The 20,771-nt window shown below is 41.1% G+C and overlaps 1 pseudogene; it reads left to right on the top strand.

Annotated features, from left to right (window-relative positions):
* Positions 1-11,286, top strand: part of LOC103597570 — a 15,642-nt pseudogene extending 4,356 nt beyond the window's left edge.
* The last annotated feature ends 9,485 nt before the right edge of the window (positions 11,287-20,771 follow it).

Below are 20,771 nucleotides of genomic sequence, written 5' to 3'. Positions count from 1 at the left end.
TACTGCATTATTTAGGGAATAATGACAAGAATAATGACATGTTTAGTATATATACAATTATTTTTTCCAAGTATTTTCGATCCATGGTTGGTTAAACCCATGGATGTGAAACTCACAGATACAGAGGGTTGACTATTCCATTATATGGCTATATTTTTAGATAATTTCCACTGATGGATGGTTAGGTTATTTGCAACTGTTTATTCATGTAAACGATACGAATGTGAACATCGTTTACATTTTTGTAAACAAGTACTTTATCTCCTTGCAGTAACTCCTGGAGGAAGAATTGCTATATTAAGATGAATGTGCATTTGAAATGTGTATACACGTTGCCAAACTGTTCTCCAAAAAGGATGTGCCACCAACAGTAAAAAGTGTTAATTTCTCCTGGGAATTTGCCAACCTGAGTGGGAAAAAACACTGACTTCTATTAGGATTTCTTTTATTATAAGAAAATATATTCAAATATCTGTTGGCCATTTACATTAGTTCTTCTGTGACTTGTTTTTAACATTGTTCAACTGCTTTTCTGTTGAGATGTTTGTCTCAATGATTTGAGGAAGGATGTCATGGGTCAGGAACAACTCTTGTCATGTGTGTTAGTTATGTTTTCCAGTTTTTGCTTTTTTCTTTCAACCTTATTTTTTCTGTGTTTTGCCATATAGAAGTTTAAAATGATTAGGTAGCCAAATTTACCAATTATCTTTCTTTTTTTAGTTTTGGTATCATTTTTAGAAAGGTCTTCTCCAAGATCATAAAAATATTCACCAATATTTTCTCCTGCTAATTTTACAGTTTTTTTAGTTTCATTTTGTAAAACATTTAATTAAATATTTTATCCATTTGAATTTACTTTGCTGTTATGCATAAGGTAGGGGTTTGGTTATATTTTTCAAATGGATAGACCTGTGCTGTCCAAAAGCACTTTCTGTGATGATGGAAATGTTCTGTGTTTACAGTGCCCAATGTGGTAGTCAGTAGCTACAATTGTCTGTTGAGTACTTGAAATGTGGCTAGTGCAACTAAGGAACTGAAGTTTTAATTGTATTTAACTTTAATTAAATTTAAATAGCCACATATAGCTACTGGCTGTATATTAGACAGTGCAGGGGTGGACAGTTGTCCAGTACCATTTATTAGATAATTTTTCCAAGCTGATTTGAAATGCCTTCTTTCTCGTATACTAAATTCTCACTGGTATGTGTCTCTCTAGACAACTTCCTGTTGTATTCATTTGAACTCTATTATTTCAAGTATTACTAGGATTTGGTAATATATTTAAAAATAATTCATTATAGGGCCAGCCTGTGGCTCACTCAGGAGAGTGTGGTGCTGAGAACACCAAGGCCCCAGGTTCGGATCCTATATAGGGATGGCCGGTTAGCTCACTGGGTGAGCGTGGTGCTGACAACACCAAGTCAAGGGTTAAGATCCCCTTACCGGTCATCTTTAAAAAAAAAAAAAAAAAAAAAATTCATTATTCATTTTCAGAGATTTCCTGGTTATGCTTTTATTCCTCCAGATTAAATTTAAGATAATTTTGCTAAGTTTCCTGCTCCCTCCCCCATCACTATGGAATGGCATTGAATTTATATATTAATTTAGTAAGAATTTAGATTGTTGCAATGTAATGAGGGCCTTTCACTAAAACAAGGAATGACTAGAATTGAGATTTGGGAGGTAAGCAGGCCCAGGTTGCTGTGGGGCTTGATAGTCATGTTTGGGATTTGGGTGTGGGAAACCAAGGAGAGATTATTCTTCCTTTTTTTTTTTTTTTTTTTTTTTAATTTAAAATATTTTAATCAGCTGGGTGGATAGCTCAGTTGGTTAGAGTATGGCCTTGTAACACCAAGGTTGAGGTTTGGATTCCCATACTGGCCAGTTGTCAAAACATAAAAATGAAAAAACATGTATAATAAAATATTTTAATCAAACCAATGTGCACAGAAGTGATATGACCACATAATGTGTTTTTCACAGATCGCTGTGATTAGAAAGCAGTGACTGGATGGAGAGAAGGAATAGTGGCTGCAGGGACATTAGTTAGGCTGTTTCAGTAATTGAGGCTACATATGATAGTCTCTTGGGTTAGGGTGACTAATAGATACTTAGGAGGTTGAAGCAATAAGATTTGGTAATGGGATTTTGAGGGTGAGAGAGTTGGAAGTGTCCAGGATGTCTCCCGCATTTTCAGTTTGTGGAATGAAGTCAATAAGGAGATAACCAGTAGAGAAGCAGGTTGAAGGGGTAGGGATCATTAGTTTTTGACAGATTGCTTTATTTTGGGGCTTTGTAGACATCTAACCAAAGATGTTGGATTGTGAGCCTGAAGCTCAGGAGAGAGATCTAGGTTAGAAGAAATAAATCTTGAGAGTTGTTAGTGCATAGATGGTAATGAAGCCCAGGGAGTGAGTGAGATTGCTTAGGGAGAGGTGTGGAAAGAAGAGAATGGATGGGGCAGGACAGAATCATGAGAACACCATCTTTTAAGGATCAACTAAATGTGGCTGAGCTTACTAAGAAGACTGATCAGGTAAAGCCAAAGAGATAGATAGAAAGTAGGAACCAGGGAACCATTTCAAGGAGGGAGTAAGCAGTATGTCAGATAGAAAATCAAATTACGTAAGAACTGAAAGGCATGTGTTGGATTTATTGACATGGTGATCATTGCTGACCTTAGTGAGATCAGCTACCTAACGTGGTAGAGCAGATCTAAGGTGCTGTTGGGTGAGAAGTGACAAAGTAGCCTCAGTGGTTGTAGCTAAACTTCTTAGAGACGTTTGACTTTAAAAGAGCAAAAAGAGGGTGATAGCAGATGAAGATGTGGGGTCAAAGAAGGGTGGTTGGTTTGTTAAAGATGTAGAATACAAGCATGCTGAGGAGAACAGGTTGACGATATTGGCATGGGGGAGAGAATAACAGTAGTAAAAGGTTCCAGAATATCTGAATGAGTTGGATCCAGCACATAGGTGGAGGGAATTGGCATGAGATGGTTACCCCCTTACATTTTCAGAGAGAGAGGAAGAAAAGTGTGGGTGAAAATATAGGTAGGTTCTTACCCTGTATGGTGGAAAGTGGAAGTCAGTCCCATGGATGGCTTCTCTTTGCTCTGAAGTACACTGTGAGGTCTTCTGCTGAGAGAAGGGGGAGGTGCATGGTTGGTGATTGGAGAATACAGAAGTTTTGAGACACCTGTCACGATGAATGGGAGAGTAAGCTAGCACATTCTCTTTGTAAGCTATAGATCTTTGACTAGCAAGCTGCTTTATAAATTAAAATAAATATCCAAATGTTGGTTGAAATTATTTTGAGTTGTTCAGCAAGCAAAAATTGTAATCAAAAGTTTTCTACATCTTCCCAATTTAGGTTCCAAGGTGGAAATGATAGAATATAAAAATATTATATTCACAATGTGGGATGTCGCTAGCCATGTCAAAATTAGACCTATGTGGTGACGTTATTTCAAGGACACCCAAGGTAAGGATTACCTAGTCTGTACCCCTGGAATGGCTTAATGTGTCTGAAGGTGGATGCTTGAAGCAATACCTTGTGATGTCCTGCTTCATTTGGACTGTCCAAATCTTTCTGTCTTCTGATGACCTTCTTACATTTACTGGGGAGGTTTCTTTTTGAGCAGTGGTCCCTGTGTCCCTAGAAAAAGTACTTGGGCTTTAATGGCCTGTATAGGAAACTCCTCTTAATCCAGAATGGTTAGAAAATTAATGGTTAGTTAATTAAGTTATATGCACCTTAGACCAAGTACCATTTTTTGAAGAATTTGAATTCAGTTAACTCTTTTAAACCTGTTGAGAATATTTAAAAATCATGCCTCTGGAGAGAACAAAATGAACAGGGATGGCTGGAACCCAAAATCCCAAATTCTGGTATCTTGTGTGGCCACAGTCCCTCCCTGTTGCCCTGCTGTTCTACAGGTGTATGATTAGGCACAAATATCCCAGATCATTACCTTATTTCCTTTTCACTGGTTCCTTAAGAGTAGGGGTTTTAATGTATTCCACCATCAATCTATTTGAGTTTTTTCATTGGTTATATTCTGCATAAATGATACCTTACTGAACATTGCCTATTAAGATATATGTAACTGTTTGCATAGTTTTTATACCTTCATTCTCTTGTAGAATCTTAACCACATGGCATCTGCAAATTGCTCATTTTAGAACTTATTTGGAATCTATTAGTTTTGAAAATTGTACTGCTGATGGTGTTTTCATTGCATGTGTTTGATAGTAAAGACTTACATTTGTCCATATTTTCAGGCCAAACACTCAAATCAACTGTCCCTTCATGTTTTATATCATTGTTTTAGCTGTTCCCTTTGGCACTTAACTGTATTTGTAGTTATCATTTATCATTTTCTTACAATTACCAAGTTCCAGGTATCTTGTTATAAGAAACATAGACAGACTAATACAACAGTGAAAAGCCATGATCTGATTCCTGTCCCTTAACCACTCAGTTCCCCTTCCATAGACAGCCATTTTTATTTCTTTTACAACTGTCCAGACATATTTTATGCATATGCAAGCATATATGTATGTGTGTGTGTGTATCCCCATTTTAAAAACATAGTATATTTATGTGTAAATGTACCATTTGTAGGTTCTCTTAGTTCAAAGGTATGGTCAGTCTGTTGCTAAGTTCTTAGGTTAGGACCTATATGAGTATAAAATACACAGTATAAAACAGGACTTAACATGATAAAGCTTTATTTTTATTAAGAATGGCAAAGGGATAATATGTCAGCTTCTGCCCTGTCAGTTTTGCATTGGAAAACAAGGATCTCCTTGAATGTCTGGATAGCCTTGCCTAGCTATGATCAGAGTCTAGAACTGCTGATAGTGTGTCACCTCTTTGGGGGAGTTTTGAATGTTTTTCATTTTTTTATTTATTTATTTATTTATTTATTTAATTTTTTTATTTTTTAATCTTTACGATGTTAATAGACATGACTTTGACTAGGCTGCTCCAGAGCAGCTGGTTCAGGCAGCTATTGGGTGGGCCTGGGAACACAGAGGGAATTTGTGGAGGTCAGCACTGGTGCTCTCTCCTACATATTGTCATGAAATCTCCTTGTCAAAGGGAATCGAGAGGTCATCTCATCCCATTACCATTTCCCTGCCACGGTCCCTTCTCCTTCTGCCGTGTCCCCACAGTTGTGGCTTAAGCATAAATATCTCCAGTGACAGGAGTGCCCTTGATGCAGCCCATTGCATCTTCAGTTCTGTTGACTCTTTATTATGGTGACTTCCTGGAGTTTTTACCCACTGATCTTCAGCCTAACTTGTAGAGCTATATAAAACACATTAAACTCTGCATGTCATAGCCCTTCAGATATTTGAAGAGAGCCATTAGCCCTCTACTGAGTCTTTTTTCTAGGTAAAATCTTCCACAATTATGTCTGTTATTCTTCATATGATCTGGTGTTTGAGCCTGAGCCATCCTGGTCATTCTTTGAATCCCCCCAGTTTGCCCATGTCTTAGAGTGTGGAGTCCAGCACTGACCATGTAACATTCCCAGGATGTTCTGACTGATGTACACACAGAGTAAGCTTGTCATCACCCACGTCCTAGAAACTGGGCTATGGGCTGCTATCACTACTAGTGGTGGCACAGCCTAGGATCAAATTGGTCTTTTGGCAGCCACTTCACATTTTTCTCTCAAAGTGCTTACTATCAGCTAAACACCAAGTTGTTATTATTGTCACATAGGCTACTGCTAAGTAAGTCTTTCCTATCCTGTACTTGGGTGGTGTGTTGGATACTTTCTGGGCACCTCCTCTGGAGATCCTTTTGGCCCCACTTCTTCCTAAAGCCAATGTAGCAGTGACTAGGTCTGTGCAGGTTTCACCCACCTTCACTCAGGTGCGATGTGGTGGTACCATTCTTTGGCCCATCCCAGGTATGTCTCAATTTCTGGGATTTCTCTGATGCTGTAGTTTAAGGGTGCTGCAGAGACTTCTGACATCAACTACCTGGAGTTGGGCCAAATTTCACAAGTTAGGGACACAGTCCTCCACAAGAGTCCCTCACTTAGGTCACCAGTTGCAGCAAGTTCAGGGGTTCCCAGGCTACCCTCACTTCTGACTAATTGGCTACAAATTTGGTGGTTCCCACTACCCCCTCAGATTTGATAATTTGTTAGAGTGATTCATAGAACTCAGGAAATTGTTATGCTTACAATTACAGTTTTATGATACCAAAAAGTTACAGATGAATCAAAGGGAGAAACACATAGATCTGGGAAGGTACCAGACATAAAACTTCCATTGTCCTTTTCTGTGGAGTCAGAATACATTGCCCTTCTAGCACATCGATGTGTAACATTATACAGATATTGCCAACCAGGGAAGTCTACCTGAGCTTCAGTGTCCATTGTTTTTATTGGGGTTTCATTACATAGACATGATTGATTGAATCATGTAACTCAAACTTCAGCCCCCTTCCCCTCTCCAGAGGTGATCTTGTTAGCATAAACTCTCCAGGGACCAAAACCATCAAGTGTGAGCCCACCATCATAACAGAGTCACTTCTGTCACTCTGAACATTTCAAGGGTTTAGAGGCTAGCTCCTAGAATCTGGGGACAAAGACCAACCAAATTTGTTATTTTACAGATGCCCATGGGAATCTCTTGGCATTCATACAAATGTGACCCAGAAGTGTTGGTGGCCTAATGTCTGTTGAGTTACTCTTGAACAGTGGGAGGTGGGTGTGGAAGGATAAACATTTCCCCTTTTTGTCTCCTGCATGGACAATTCTGGGAGGCATTTCATATGGCTTCTTAGAATGTCCAACAGCACCAAGCAATGGTCAACAAGTGGTGGCCAACTTGATAACTCATCCTTGTACTGGCTGTCCCTCCTTCCCTGTTTTATCCTCTCTATTCCTCACTCCTGCTCCCTGGGATCACTTCTCAAATAAAATGCCTAAACCTAAGCCATTGTCTCAAGCTTTGCTTTAAGGGTACTAGCCCTAGAATGCTGTTTATTATACTAAACTTTGCATGTTTTCAAATTCCTTTTTTTTTCTTATGTGGAAATAAAGTGATTTAAAAATGAGCCTATCTTTTTCTATATTTATTCTTGTTATTAATCTGTTGAAGGGCGGTGGCACTTCTGAAAAAGATAGGCAAGTTGAGTGTACAGCAGGCCTCCTGACTCTAGAGATTATATATCCTTTCATATTGATTTTTTCAGTGAAACCAGACACACGAGCAGGGAGAAGCTGTAAGGTTACATAAACAGCTGCTCTTTCCAGGTTCAGATTACTAACATGCTTGTGATTTCTTTCCAGGTGTGATTTTTGTGGTTGATAGTAGTGACCGAGAGTGGATCGATGAGGCTGAGGAAGAACTAGCCAGAATGTTATCAGACTACGAGCTCATTGATGCAGTTTTATTGGTGTTTGTAAATAAGCAGGTATATTGTTTTTGGCTTTCTGAATACTGGGACTGAAATTTACTGCCAGATGTCTCACTTAAAAATATAGATATTTAAATTAGATGTCTGCCTCCCTCTCTCCAGTTCTAACCATAACTTCTCCCATCATCTCCTTTTTAGAATATATTGTGTGAATTCATTCACTCAATAAATATTAATTGAGCACCTACTAAGTTCCAGGATTTGTTTTAGGTATTGGTTATATAGTAGTGAATGAGGCAGACAAAAGTCCCTGTGTTCATGCAGTGAACATTCCAGTGGGAGGAGAGTCAGTCAGTACACAATTTGTAATGTGTCAGGTGGTAAGTGTTGTGGAGGAAGATAAAGTAGAGTAAGGGGACAGGGTGGCTGTGGGGAAGGGATGGGAATGCCTCTCTGATAAGATGACATCAGAGTGGACACCTGAAGGCCAGGAGGAAGGGAGCCATGTGGTTCTAGGGATAGCAGGACAGCCAGTGCATATGGCACGGAATGAGCAGTGGAGCCAGAGAAGAGATGCGATTGGATCATATAGGGAACATTGTTGAGGAGAAAAGGGCTTCTACATAAATTTAAAGTAGTGAAAGAAGAGCGGGAGGAGGGCCAGGTGCAGAGCCATCCAGCCTCAGGACTCAAAGCTGAACTAAGCATGAAAAGGAAATAGAATCACATGGGATTGTACCAGCCTCAGAGGACCACTGTTACATTTGGATGTGTTTCCTCCTCTTTCTCTTCCATGAGTGCATTTGTCATGTAATTGAGATCTCTGTTTTGACAGTGTTGCATCTTGTTTTGTCACTTCAGATTTATCAGACACATTTGTCATCCAGCTGTTCGTAAACATGATTTTAAATGGTGGGTGGACCATCATTCACTTAACCATTACCCTACTGTTCAGGTTCGGTGTCAGTCCAGAATTTTACTAGTGAACATATGAAACTTTAAAAAAAGAAAATAATGGGTCAGTTTTTTAATTGTAAAAACAGAACGTGCTCATGGGATAAATATGCGAAGAGTTCAGAATATCAAGTGAAATATTTTAGCTCTATTCATCGGGGTAAAACATTGTTAAATTTCTTATATCTCTTCTCAGAGATACAACTTTCTATGCCTATATAAGCAATATAAGTTTGTGTTCATATTTAAATTCCAGAGGTCATACCATGTATTCTGTTTTGCAACCTGCTTTTGCACTTAGTGTATCTTTGATTTTGTCTTAGTCCATTTTCTGTCATTTATAACATACCTGAAACTGGGGAATTTATAAAGAAAAGAAATTTAATCTCTTACAGTTTTGGAAGGTGGGAAGTCAAAAGCCAAGGGGGCACATCTGTTGAGATCCTTTTTCTTGGTAAGGACTCCCTCCAGAGTGGCACAGGACATCACATGGCAGGAGGGTGAGAACATGCTGACATGCTCTTTCTTTCTCCTTATAAAGCCACCAGCTTACTTCTGTGATAACCCATTAATCCATTAAACTGCGAATAGATTAATCCATTCATGAGGGTATAGTTCTCTTGATCCAATCACCTCTTAAATGCCCCACCTTTCAAATAAGGTAGTGAGATTTCCCATCCTCTTAATATTGTTGCAATGGGGATTAAGTTTCAACATGAAATTTGGAGAGGACATTCAAACCATAGCAGATGTTCCTCCATATCAGTACATCTAGATCTACCTTGTTCTCTAATACTAATTTTATTCAAATTTAGTTTAAGCTTACTTTGGACCAGGCATGGTTCTAGGCACTTGGTGTATGTCAGAGAACAAGATAAAGTTTCCTGCCCTTGTAAAGCTTGCATTCTAGTTAGGGGAGACATAATAAATACTAAACATACTAAAGAAATAAATTTTATAATATATGGCAAGTGCTGTATTAAAAAGAGGGAATAGGCCAATTAGGAGAGGTCATGGGGTCACAGGTCCTGAATTCCTTGTAGACTGTAAGGACTCTGGCTCTTAACCCAAGAGAGAAAGAGCTGTTGAAGAGTTTTGCTAGAATGGTTTGACTTGACTTTCACTGACTGCTGGGTTGCAAATAGGCTTTAGGGGAGCAAGAGCAGAAGCAGGGAGACCAATTAGGAAGGGGTTTTGGTAATCCAGGTGAGAAATGGTAGTGGGTTGGATCAGGTGGTAGCTGTGGAGGTGGTGAGAAATGGTCAGGTTCTGAATATATTTTGATGGTGGAGCCATTAGGATTTCCTGGCGGCTTAGCTGTGGAATTGAGAGAGGAAAAAAAAATAATAATAAAGATGATTTCAAAGTATTTGGCATGAGCAATTGGGAGGGTGGAGTTGCCATCATCTGAGATAGAGAAGACTGTGGGTTAGGGCATATTTGGGGGGTGGGGAAGAGCATATTTCATTATGTGGACACAACATTATAAACTGACTTTTGTACGTTCTCTTTCAAGGATCTTCCCAGTGCTATGAACGTAGCAGAGATCACAGAAAAGCTCCACTTACATTCCCTCTGCTGGAGAAACTGGTACATTCAGGCTACTTGTGCCACTAGTGGAGATGGGCTTTATGAAGGCCTGGACTGGCTGTCCAACCAGCTCAAAAGACCAGAGGTGATTGGGAGCGATCCATTTCCTGTGCAGAATTGGCTGGCCTCTTCTCTGTGCACGTGAGCAGCCACATGTGGTTGTGCAGCTGAGAGTGGGGGCAGCTTCCTCATACCATGCCTTATACATGCTATCAGAAAACCAGTATTATGTTTTCAGAAAACCAGTGTTATGTTTTAAGTGCTATCTTCCATTTCAATACTTTTTTTTTTTAGTATGTAAAAACATTTTGATAGTTTTAATGATCATGTTTTCAGTTGATGGAGTAGCCCAGAGGCTTTCTGCACAAGAGTGCAGAGGAAGCCAGAGTGGTCTTCCTGGGGGGAAGAAGGAGGGGAATTGGAGCATGACCTGAGTTCAGTGGTGGCAGTCCTGGATCTGGCATCTCTGCATACCTGGAGTCCTGTTAGGCTTTGGTGTCCTTTTGTAAAAAGGAAAGCATTGTCATTCTTTCCCATCACTACCAGACCTAGCAGCTCACTTTTCAGGGCTTTAAAGCAAACAGTCCTCAAGAAAGAAATTGTACTTGCTTACTGCAGGTGTGAAGAGGTTCAGATTGGGACTTTTCCTTTAAGTTACATCGTAGCTTAGACTTCTTGGCTTAACATGCTTTATTTTTTAAAAAATGAGTGATCTTTTCCATTAGAGGATCAAGACTCCACAGTACTAGAAAATGATCCAGTCCTTCTCTGATGCTAGTTCCTTGCCTTATTTGCCAAATGGAGACCATACAGGATAGTAACCCAGCCTGAGGCTGAGGCTCTTTACCAGGTGGAGGAAGTGCAGTGAGGTCATGTGTGTGTTCTGGCATCACCTGCTGCTTCCACTTCCCTGCCTGTGCTGAATGTTCTACACGTAAAGCAGAGTTTCACTCAGGTTTTGGTCAGTTTCTGTTCCCAGAACCACATACCTGTGAGACCTGAGTGTTTGTGAGAGAATCAAGAGGCTAAATTTGGGGATGAAATTCCTAGCAACCGCTGGTATTGGTGCTAAATTTTTCTGTGACACATATTTCTTGTGTAGACCACTTGCTCTCCCTGGCAGTGACTTTCTCTTCCGGGTGGCAATAATGTCTTATGAACTATTTGGAAACGTGCCTTATGTGTCCTCTAATATTAATAAAAATGGCCTGGAGATGAGCTAGTTTCATTCAGTAGTCTAGAGATCTTTTGCCCAGACAACTGCTGGCCATATTTGTACCTAAGCACTTCCATTACTTAACCTTTTAAAATTACTTTTTCAAAAACATATTTATTGAAATTATAGAGGAGGGGAATGTAAGGTAAATTTTAATAAAAATAAAGCCTGATTATTGATAAAAATGAAGTTGATATTACTAGGAAAAAAATTCATAACATGGAAAACATGGAGTGTAATGTTTTTCTTTAAAATATTGACTTTTAAGAATGTTCACTGCAATACTGGCAAATAAGTCCAGATTTTATTTTTAACCATAGAGTAATTCCTGAGAAATATTTAGTCTGTACGCCTCAAATTGGCAGGGACTATGTCTTATACTTCTGACTTTATGTTTAGTACAGTTTACCTAGGCCTCATTAAATACTTGTTGATTGTTTGGACAATAAAAAACTTGCTTTGAAAGGAGGAGAGGACAGCCATGTGCTTCTGAATGTCTTGAACTACTTTAAAAACCTCTCTCCCCCCATCTTAGCAGACTTTCTTTTGAAAACTCCCGGGGCACATGTACAGAAGACAGACACAGAGGTGCTGTCCTGACCATTAGGCCTTAATAGTGCTCTTCGCTGGTACTTTTCATGGCACTTTCACTCAGTCTTTCTCTCACTGTGACTTTGGAGCTGGTGAACAGGGTAAGTTTAAGTGGGAGCACTTCAATACAGTGGTATTGAGCAAAGATGTAGGTCTCTGAAAGCCATGCTCACATCCTGACTGTGTTCCTCACTAGGTACTGTCCTCAGGGCACTTACTCTTAGGCTCTATATCTGAGCTTCAGTTTGCTTAGCTGGTAAATGGATTGTGAAGATTAAACGTCTTATGCCTTTGAATGCCTTGTTCTGGTGTTTCCCTGGGGATATCTTGGTGTTTCAGTATGAATAGCATTATTTATGGAAGTGGGATGGGGTGCGAGGCTGTATTTGATATTTCTCCTGCTCCATTCGCCTTCTAACCCCGCTGAAAGCTCTGTTTCTAACCATGCTAAGTGCTAAAAAGACCAACTGGGATGCTTGCTTAAAAAGCACATTTCTGGGCCTTACCCTTTTCCTTCCTTCCTTCCTCCCTTCCTTCCTCCCTTCCTTCCTCCCTTCCTCCCTCCCTCCCTCCTTCCCTCCCTCCCTCCCTTCCTCCCTTCCTTCCTTCTTTTTGTACAATTCCAATGTGCAACCATTGTCACTAATTTTGGACAATTTTCATTAACCTAAAAAGAAACGCTGTATCTATTGGCATCCACTCCCCATTCTTCTCTTGCCCTAAACTCCTGGCAACCACTAATCTACTTTCTGATTCTATGGGTTTGCCTGTTCTGGACAATTGAAGGGCCTGGGAAGCTGGTGGGTGCTCTAGGAAGTGCAGAGGTGCTATAGGCCTGACCACAGCATCAGTCCTGAGTCCACAGAGTGAGGCAGAGCCCTAGGGTAAAGACTGCCCCATAGGTAGGTGACCATGGAATTTATCATTTTGAGAGGAGAAGGGGTGCTACTAAATATTGTGACAACAGGCATAAAGAGGAATGCACGGTCACCTTGTCAGAATGGAAAGAGCTCTGAATCTGGAACCAAAGGCCAAGGCTGATTTAGAGCTCTGCCCACTCACAAGCTGGATTAGCTGGACTATTCAGCCTCTGAGCCTCCATTTTCTTGTCTGGAAGTGAAAGTTCCCAGGCTTACTTGGGCTACAGCTCTTTGTGAATACCAAGAATATGGGATCATTATGGACGGTGGGGGTTCTGTGAATCAATTCTATGTATTGCAGATCATGCAGTTTGATCTGTTTTAAATAATACTTTAACAAGACTGAGAATATTTGCATATGTGTTACTCAAGACAAAAAAGGGTATGTTTAAGTTTCAAGATAGGTTTCCAGTTAAGTGAAGTGTGACCCCTTAAAGTGACCTGGGTCCTTCACAGGTGTCAGGAAGAAGTTGGAAAATCCGACGATGTGCTGTAGAGAAGCTTTTTTTTTTCTTTTGAAATTTTTGATATCTTTTTCATATTTTGGTAGTAGCTTTATTAAGATGTAATCCACATACCATACAGTTCACCGATTTAAAAGTGTACAATACAGTGGTTTTTAGTATACTCAGATTTGTGCAACCATCATTACAATTAATTTTAGAATATTTTTATCTCTCCAAAAAGAAGTCGATGTGCTGTAGAGAAGCTTTTTTTTTTCTTTTGAAATTTTTGATATCTTTTTCATATTTTCGTAGTAGCTTTATTAAGATGTAATCCACATACCATACAGTTCACCGATTTAAAAGTGTACAATACAGTGTTTTTTAGTATACTCAGATTTGTGCAACCATCATTACAATTAATTTTAGAATATTTTTATCTCTCCAAAAAGAAGCATACATTCATTATCATGAAACCAGTAGTGATGAGGATGCTGAGTAAGTAGGTCTCAAAAGTGCTGTAGGCACTTAGAGGAGAGAAGGAGGGTAGCATCTCAGAACAGAAAGCCTGACTGATGGCTGTCCAGCCTCTGCCCGAGTACTTTCGGTGCCAGGGAGCTTGGTACCTCAAAAAGCAGCCCATTCCAGTTTGGGATAACTCTTTCTAATCCTCATGTTGAAATCTATTACTTGTTCTTATCCTGCTGTGCAAAATAAACCTCTTTGCCATGTATTTCTTTGAGAACTTGAGGACAGTCATTGCATTCTTTTAAGTTATTTTTTTTTATCCCAGACAGAAATAAATCTGCAGTGTTTTTCACAGGACACGATTTCCAGATTTCCATTCTCTTGGTAGTTCTCTAGGAGCTACTGCTAGCTTTGATCTGTCAGCATGCTTTTTAAGATGTGAATGCCAGTGGTGGCCTGGCATTCTGCAGATGCCAGCCCAGTGCTGTGGTTAACAGTTTGGATCCTGGAGTTGAGACTCTGTGCATTCAAAGCCTTGCTTCACCACAGGCCAGCTGTGTGACCACGGTTAAAAATACCTACCTCCATGAGCCATAATGTCTTCATCTGAGTTAGTGTGAGATTTGTGCTGACCCTCACTCTTTACATGCCCAACCTTTTTAGGTGGGCTCAGCCTGGCTTGGCAATGGCTAGGCAAGGGAAAGCAATCCAAACAGCAGGCTGTCACAACCGCTAATGAGCCAGACAGATAAAGAAAACTTTCAGATAAAGGGCTCTGCCTACCATGCTTTTCTCCCATGGAGTGTTGATCCCTGGTAGAGGGGGTGAGGCACTTGGTGGATACAAACCTGCTGATGTTCCTGACTCCAACGCCCAGGAAGTTATTTGCTTACCACCTTAGTCCCTATGTTTGCTTTCTTTCCCCAATATTTTTATTTGAAAAACTTCAAACATACAAAGAAGTTGAAAGTACTATTTAGAAAATCTTCACCTAGGGGGCCGGCCTGGTGGCACACTGCGCTAGTGCGCCGCTTGAGAAGCGCGGAGGTGCTCCCGCCGAGGCTTCGGATCCCACATACAGACCGGTTCCCGCTCACTGGCTGAGTGAGGCGCAGGGGCAACACCGAGGGTTGCTATCCCGTTGCCAGACACGGAAAAAAGACGAAAAAAAAAAAGAAAATCTTCACCTAGATGCCACAACTGTTCATATTTGCCACATTTGCTCTGTAGGTCTCTATGTCTACTTCTTTAACTGATTCAGTTAAATAACATGCAGACATCATGACCCTTCACCCCTAAGAACTTCAGCATCAATCTAAGCATTAGGATATTCTCCAACAGAAACAAGATTATCTTCACACCTAAGAAAATCAATGATTTCCTAATGTCATCTTATTTCCAGTCCATATTCCAATTTCCTCAATTGTCTCATGCTGTCTTTTATAGTGATTCTTTTTTTCCCCAGACCAAGATCCAATCAAGTTTTAACCATTACATTGGTTATGTTTTCCGTAATCTCTTTTAATCTAGAGCAGTCTCCCCACCTATTTTTTTTTCATGGCATTTTTTCAAGTGAGTTTCCTTTGATTGCCCCCTTTGTCCACAACCCCCTCCAAAAAAAAACTACCCGCAAGGTGGATCCAAGTAGGCCACACATTGCTTTACCCCTTAGTTACTGTAATTTTAGGCTTTTCTCATTACAGTCTGTTCACTTGAAGAAGGGGCTACCAAACTGGGACAACCTAGGGTGGGCCTACCTAATTCAGTCTTAGCCAAGTCTATGGCTCCATTCAATTGAAATCTAACTTGATTCTCTGCTAATCTCCCCCTTGGGGGCCCAAGAATGTAAACACGCTGCAGCCTCTTCTACCAACATTGTGTGTCTCTTCTGATGTCCTCAGTTCACTGACTACACATTATATTTCTAATAATTTAATTCTACATACAAATCTTTCCCTCTTCTGGTGCAATAGATATCCTTTTTGATCAAAACTACACCAGAGGTGTAATGAAATCATTCGTGTAAACAGCACGGTACCAGCATATAGTGAGCACACAATAAATACAAGCTATTATTGCTGGAGCAGTGCAAACTGGGGCTCTTCTCTCCTTCCTTCATCCTGCTGTGTAGTCTAAGGTTGCAGCTGTGTTACCTTATACTAATGAAGCACTTGTGAACTTGTGATCATTTCGAACCTGCAAATCTCTTGCATGAAATGTGGTGAGCCCAGGCCTCTCCTACATTTGTGCAGCTGCTTTTAGGAACCTAATGAATGACTTGCATTTGTCTCTTTCATTTCATTTAGGCTTTGTACCATTATCCTAACTTGTTGGTTTCATTTTGAATCTTGGATTTTGTGATTGAATTTATCAGTTCTCCAAGTTTTGCTTTCTGCAAATCTGATACCATGACTCATAAGTCATCATCTGAATTCATGATCAGAAATATTGAATGAGACTGGTGCATGCCATCCAAGACCTCCCTCCAGCTTGATTCGTTTGTGTAACACATATTTACTGAGCACCTATAGTGTACATCTTTCCCTTTTTTTGGGAGGGTGGAACTCAGGCCTTGGTGTTATCAGCACTCTCATCAACTGAGCTAACTGGCCAGCCCCGTTCCCTTCTTTAGATGTGGATGTTCAGCCCTCTACAATTTGGCTAAACAAACTTTAAATCTAGCCTTTATTTCTTCATGTTTCCCACCAGGAATCCTGAAAGATTCTGTCAGGTGCTTTGCTAAAATTAAGTATGCAATATGCATAGCAATGCCTCTACCAATCTGTCAACAATGGAAATGAGGTTAATTTGACTAATTACCCATAGTGCACCACATTGGCCACTAGTAACACCTGCTGTCTTTTTTATAAGGGCTCAAAACCTACCTGACTACAGATAAACATCAGGCATATCAGTCTGTAATTTCCCGAGTCCACTTTCTTTCTCTCTCTCAAACCTGGGCAACATTTGCCCATCTCCAGTTTTTCCTCACCCCTCTCAGCTTCCTGATTTCTCAATATTTATCAAGAGGGGTTCTGCAATTACACTGTAAAGCTCTTGGATATATTTAGTTGGAATCAAGAGAGTTGAGCTCATGTAAAGTGGAAGGGCTCTCCTTCAGTGCTGCATCATTTATCTTGGGTCCCAATTACCTTATACTCATGTTTGTAACCCTTTCCAGGTTGAAGATAGTTCTCTTTAATAAAGAAAATGGAAGAATGTTAGGAGAAAGGAGACCTTACATTCAGTCTCATTAACATTACATCATCTGTCTTGAACAATGGGTCTATCTCTTCCCTGTTGTTATTGCTGTGAAAAAAAATTTAGCTTTTAAAGGCTGCTTTTGTTACATCTGCATTTTAAGCCCCTGTCATTCTGGGATTCAATAATAATGGTATTAATATCACCTAACATTTATTGGGTACTTATTGTGTTTTAGGCACTGTACTAAGTGTCTTACACATATTCATCTCACTATTAAACATTATTGAAACTAGCTGTAGGGAAAGTGAAGGAAAATGGTCAGGGCCCCTCAAATGTTCAGAATCTTGCCAAGCATTTGATGTAAACATGCACATGCGCCCCCGTGTTCCTTGGCTATTGTCTGATGTGGATATGCGTGGGCACCCAGGTGTCCTAGGTTATCAGACAAGTATAAAGGATGAGTGGCTCTGATCCATGGTGCCCCACAGCAAGGCCGCTACTGCTACTGGAGGCAGTTGCTGCAAGCTGGTGCTGCCAGGGCCCCCTGGGATGTTTCAGGAGGCTGCTGCTGCCGCCATTGCTGAGGACTGAGCTCGTGACACCTGTCAACGGCTTCTGGGACCTTTCCCAATTACCTAGTATGAACCTGTGTGTGAGGGGTCTGGTGACCCAGCCTGTACAGTGGCTTTGAAGGGTCTGTGAGCCCTAACCCCTAGCCCTGACAATACAAATGGAAAACAGTGTAACTAAAATGACGAAACATTTTGGCTTTAGTTATGAATTGCCTAGCCATACAATTGGTGTATGTTTTGCTACAGCAATAGCTATGCCAGTTGTATGGCTAGGGCAATTCATAACTAAAGCCAAAATATTTCATTATTTTAGTTACACTAAGTTTTCCATTTGTATTGTCGGGGCTAAAGCTAGGGGTAGGAGTTCACAGACCCTACAAACCTGTTGTACAACTGAACAGCCTCCAGCAGCTTCAAGGGGCTTCTGGTCTGTGTTTGCTCACAGTACAGTGAGCAACATCCAGACTCCAGTCAGCAGTAAAGCAGCCACTGAGCACCAAATACTCAAGGGTATCCACATTTCCTCCCTCTCCCAAGGGGCTTTCTGCTGCTTTACCTGCTTGGCATCCTACCCATGCCAATTGCCGGGCTCTTTTACCTGCCCAGAATCCTGCTACGACTATACCCCTCACATGCCATGCTGGGTCACCAGACCCCTCACACGCAGGTCCACACTAGGTAATTGGGAAAGATCCAGGGAGCCGTATGGTAGACAATACGAGCTCAGTCCTCAGCAGCAGCAGCAGCAGCCTCCAGCAACAGTGGCAGAAGCAGCAGCGGTGGCAGTGGCCTCTTGGGGCATCCCGGGGGCCCTGGCAGCAACAGCCTCCAGTAGCAGTAGCAGCTTCCCCGTAATGCATGCCCCCAACATCCTGAGGGTCAGGGGGTCAGAGCCACTCATCCTTTAGACTTAACTCCATAACCCAGGACACTTGGGTACACATGTGCAATTACATTAGACAATAACCAAGGAACACCTGGGTGCACGTGCATATTTACATCAAATGCTCAGCAAGATTCTAAACATCTGAGGGGCCCTGACCATTTTCCTTCACTTTCTCTACAGTGTAGTCACCTAGCAATACACTAGCCTGTTGGTCTAGGGCTCACAGTCCCTTCAAACCTGTTGTACAGACTGGGTTGCAGACCCCTCACGCGCAGGTTGTGAGCTAGGTAATTGGAAAGATCCTCAGAGCCGTTGGCAAGGCTGACAAGCTTCACTGGGATGTGAACTCAGTAGCTTACAGCAGATGTGGTGATGGTGGCCTGGTGGCCTCCGTGGGGGGAGGGGGCATCCCAGGGGCCCTGTGGATCAGAGCTGTTGGTCCTTTATACTTAGTCAGATAACCCAGGGACACCTGGGTGCACATGAGCAGTTACATCAGACAACCAAGGAACACCTGGGTGCTTGTGCACAATTAACATATTTACATTAAACAGGCTAGGTCATGCTTGGCAAGATTCTGAACAGCTGAGGGAGCCTGAACATTTATTTCATTTTCCCTACATAGCCAGTCTCATCATTTGTCCTTTTGTTTTTCTCATTCAAGTCCTCTTCAAACCTGAGCTTAGCTGTGAGATGAGTCTCAGTGCAGCCACCTGCATTTCTTTAAAATCTCCCCTTCTCTATTTCCTCTGATGTGGGTGGGTCCTACTCTGAGATCAGGACAAATTGGGTACTGAAGGAGTCCAGCCTTCCAAAACCTGCAGTAGGGGGCGTTTCCTGGGACTGGCTGGAAATGATGCAAGGCCTTGACTCAGGGTAGCTGATGGCTGTGTAAGGGCAGGGAGAAGCCAAAATTGAACCATGGAAGGATGCACAGGGTGGAGAGGTGGGCTGGGCATTGGCCCCTAAGGGTGCAGTGAGAAGGAGTCCAAAGGCTATGAAGTCTGGGAAGCCTGGGCACAGGTCTGGAAGTGGAGAGAAGGAAGTCATTCCAAATGGAGCTGTGACCAGTGACCTGCTGAGGACTGAGGCTGGCAACAACAGGGTCAGACTTTAGAAGATGCTCTACTCTTAGCAGAATAAGTCTGACAATTTCCCAACAACCAAATTTTCTCATCACTCCTGGATCTTGCCTCTGTTCTGTGATTTGCATTTTAACAGAATAAGTCTGACAATTTCCCAACAACCAAATTTTCTCATCACTCCTGGATCTTGCCTCTGTTCTGTGATTTGCATTTTAACAGAATAAGTCTGACAATTTCCCAACAACCAAATTTTCTCATCACTCCTGGATCTTGCCTCTGTTCTGTGATTTGCATTTTTTTAAAAAATGGATCTAGCTTCCACACTGTGCTGTCAACTCTTTAAGATAAGGGACTGTGATTTTTGCAAAATTCTCTCCCAGGACCAAGGACAGGATAGGTGTTTGACAAATATTTGGTGAGTTAATGAATAAAATCAAAGTACTCTCCTTATGTTCCTTTGGATAGGTGATGTAGAGAAGAATCCCAGAACAATGTAATTTATGTTTCTTTCTCCTTGTAATCGACCCTGGAAGTTCTCCACAAGGCATCCATTCTCAGGTGTGCAGGTTTCCAGGCCTGTGTTCTGTACACAGCAACTGCTCAATATATGTTATTCGGTCATCTGACTGAAGACCCCAAAAGAGACCAGCACCCCAGAGAAGCATGTATTTCTGTTCGTAAACTGAAGAAAACATCCTAGGGATGAGGATGCAGTAGGCAGTTAATAAATACTTGTTGACTAATTAGGGAGCATAAATATGTAAAGGTGGTAAATTAGCAAGGAAGAGGTGCAGTATAGGTAATTGAACAACAAATTTGTTTGAAACAGTAGAAACTACTTAGAGAACTCTGTGTACGGGGAGAGGAAGTGTTGTCTAGCCAGGCAGTTCTGCCTTCTAATTAAGCTTCAATCAGGATAATACTGCAATTAGCTTGGGACACTTTAGCAGTCAGTTTCTATTCTTGGAACAAACTCCTTTAAGTTGGGTTGTAAGAGATGGTTGTCCCAGGAATAAATTCACTGTGAACCACTTCTGAGTGAAGGCTTCGCATGTGGCTAACTGAACGTTAATCGCCAATGTAAACCTGATTGGGTTGCTTCATTTTGTATAGAGGACACTTAAACATGAGCTCAGGCATTTGGATGGCCAAAGAACAGAACATGGCTCAGGAAAATTTAGGTTTCAAATTTCATAAAAATTGGTGAATTTAGACAACTTTGAGTGTCTTTTCCTTCTCGTCGGGGTGGACAACCTCAGATACCAAGTTCTGGCTGATGAGGGCTTGCTGCTGAGACATGCTCTGAAGGAAGTAAAAAAATAATGTCTTAAGTTATCTTCCCAGTTTTTGAGATGTTTAAAAAAATCTTCCCCACCCAACCCTCAACAATCTCCTTTAAGTAGCTCAATTTTCTGAGTGTTTTAATCCGATGACAGACCTAGGAGGATGCTCTGTCTGG

Source organism: Galeopterus variegatus, unplaced genomic scaffold (genome assembly GCF_000696425.1).
Source record: "Galeopterus variegatus unplaced genomic scaffold, G_variegatus-3.0.2 Scaffold2354, whole genome shotgun sequence".
Classification (NCBI taxonomy): Eukaryota; Metazoa; Chordata; class Mammalia; order Dermoptera; family Cynocephalidae; genus Galeopterus; species Galeopterus variegatus.
This window is presented reverse-complemented; position numbering and strand designations above follow the sequence as displayed.